Source organism: Gavialis gangeticus, unplaced genomic scaffold (assembly GCF_001723915.1).
Source record: "Gavialis gangeticus isolate Ggan-Ray unplaced genomic scaffold, GavGan_comp1, whole genome shotgun sequence".
NCBI lineage: Eukaryota > Metazoa > Chordata > Crocodylia > Gavialidae > Gavialis > Gavialis gangeticus.
In genome coordinates this window covers 148,194,405-148,197,414 of record NW_017729022.1, presented here as the reverse complement: position 1 = coordinate 148,197,414, position 3,010 = coordinate 148,194,405, and positions in this window count along the sequence as shown.

Below are 3,010 nucleotides of genomic sequence, written 5' to 3'. Positions count from 1 at the left end.
CGACACGTGGCCGGGGCTGGGGGGGCTGCGCCACGAGCCCAACAAAGAGCCGGGAGTCGTTCCCCCCACCCCGCACGCGCCGCCCCGGGCCCGCGTGGGGCGGCTTTCCCGGCAGGCCCCTGCCTCATCCGCTGCTCTGCTTTCCGCTCCCTGCTCTCTGCTTCTTCGCATTGTCTGTTCTGCCTCCTACTCCTTTCTTGCTGCTCTGCTTTCTGCCCTCTGCTCCTTTGTATTTCCTGCTCTCTTCCCACTACTCTGCTTTCTGCTCCCCTGCATTGTGTGCTGTGCTTCCTGGTCCCTTCCTGCTGCTCTGCTTTCTGCTCTGTACTCTCTGCTGTCTGCTCCTTTGCGTTGCCTGCTCTGCCTCGTGCTTCCTTCTTGCTTTCTGCTCTCTGCTCCTTTGCATTACCTGCTCTGCTCCTTTGCATTTGCCTGCTCTGCTTCCTGCTCCCTTCCCACTGCTCTGCTCCCTGACTGATCTGCTGCTGTCTGCCCATGAAGCAGGCTGTGTCCAGGAGGGCCCCTGGGGGCTTTCCTGTCCCTGCTCCATTCATGTGTCCAGGCAGTTTCACTGGGCAAATGTTCGCTGGCTCCTTGGATTCGTTCTTGGGCCAGCGGGCACTTTCTGGTGCACTTTCTCTGTGCCCCCCTGGGTGCGGCATTGTTACAAGCCTGTGGCCCTTGCTGCTTTCCGTGTTTTCTTTTGTTTGTCTTCAGGAATCAATTGTTACGTTTTCAGTGACCTCCTTTTTCAAGAAGGCATCTAGTTTTTCTTAGTGGGCCTAGGCCCACGCTTCCTTATCGCATTAGAAATAAGCTCCCTCTCTCATCTGCTGCTCTGCATCCTGTTCTCCCCTCCTTGCCTGATCTGCTGCTCTGCTTTCCTCTCCTTGATCTGCCATGTGCCACATAGGGGCTGCCTCTGCTGCATGTGACACACATGCTGCAAGTTGGGCACCCCTGTCCTGAAGTATGAGGAGGGCTTCCTCAAGTTCCCTCTCTTGCTAGGGGAAAGATTTCCACCCCCAATATGTGGTGCTCTTGAGGAAGCTAAAGCCAGGTTTGCTTTGATCCTGGTGCTCATCTTCATAAAGTTTAAAGGTTTCTCTTTAAAGGTTCTCAGAGTGGTGGGGTGCACATGTCTACCTGTGGACACAACAGGCTTGTGCATCTGGAAATGTGAGTGTGTGTTTACAGTGCTATAATATTTTGATGCAATTGGTTGCTGTACTGAAAATATTAGTCAGCAATTCTCAAGCACCATAAAATGCACACCTTTTCCCAAAATTTAGCTGCTGGAAATTGTTGTGCAAATTATAATCCAGGATGTATGATAACAGTAGTTTTGCCACTTTAAAAAAGTAAGCAGCAGGTGCTTCACACAGAGCTACCTGCCTGCTGCTGGCCGTGGATGCTTTCTTTTTCACCCCCAGCAGAGGCAAGGAAGGAATTTTTTCCTTCATTCTGTCTTTCAGATACCTTCACTCTCCACATTTTATTTGGGGGTTTATTGCATGCAAGTAAATATGATATGTTAATTATTAACTCGGAACCAGATGGACTTCTTTTATGTTTTGGACCTCACTGAATGTCCTTTTTGGCATGTGATGAATATAATATGGTATCAGTATGGTGGACTTCAGTTTTTCTTATCAGCTCTTTAACAAGTATCACAGAAATGAAACTACATACACTGTATTAAGTTAAGACTGTTACCTAACAAAAGAGCATGGTGCAGCTCTCAGCATTATCCCTGATACATTCTGAATCTTGTTTTTTGCGGGGTGCAAAGTCAGTTACTCTGACAGAATTGGGAGGATTTAGGAAATGTTGTGATTACTGTTAAAGAATTGGGTACAGAGTGCTGCTTCTTTTTTTTTAAACAGCACAGCCCACCTGTAGCTGGGGAGAAGACATTCTCATCATTTTGTATAATGGTTGAGGTTTGGGGTTGAACACTCTTATTGTGGCTTTCCCGTGAGTCAGAAATACGCAACTGAATGATTTTTATGGTTTAGGAAAAAAGTGTAATATCACAGTTATGACCTATGGGTTAAAATTATAGACTGATGAGAATATTACCATGGTAGTGGAATACAGTACTATTATTTTCCTGGTATATACTATATGCACATTTTCTTAGGCTCATAGGGAAGTAGGGTTGGAAGCGATTTCACGAGGTCATCTAGTCCAGCCCCCTGATCAAGGCAGGATCATCCCTGACTAAAATCCCAGCCAACTGTGTGTCTAACTTGCTTTTGAAACTTTCCAAGTATGGAGATATGACAGTTTCTGTAGGTAGCCTGTTCCAGTGTGTGACCAGTCTCATGGACAGAAAGTTCTAATCTCCAACCTAAAATTTCCCCTGCTGCAGCTTAAAGCCATTGCCCCTAGTCATGTGCCCAACAGCCACAGAAAAAAGCCTGTCTGCATCCTCTCTCTTAATTGCCCTTCAGGTATTAGAAGATGCTTATCAAATCCCAACTCTCTTCTTTTCTCCAAACTAAGCCTAGTTCTTTCAGCTTGTCCTCATAAGTCTTGCCTTCCAGGGTCCTGCTTATTTTTGTTGTCCTGCACTGGACTGTTTCCAAACTGTTCATATCCCTCTTGAAGTGGGAGCCCAAAACTGGACACAGTACTCCAGGTGAGGCCTTACCAGGTTATGAATAGAGGAGAAGAATCACTTCCCTTGATTTGCAAGGGTAAGTGCCATTCCCATTATACAACCCAGCATGCTGTTCGCTTTCTTGCAACAAGAGCACAGTGTTGGCTCAGGCAGCTTATGGTTTACTAAAACACCGGGTTCTTTTCTGCAGTACTACCGCCTAGCCACTCATTCCCCAGTGTGTATTTGTGTATGCAGTTGTTCTGCCCCAAATGCAGGACTTCACACTTGTCCTTGTTGAATCTCATCTAATTGATTGCAAACCAGTTATCCAGGTCATTCTGGATCCCAGCTCTAGTCCTCAGAGTATCTGCAGTTCTACCCAATTTACTGTCATCTGCAAAT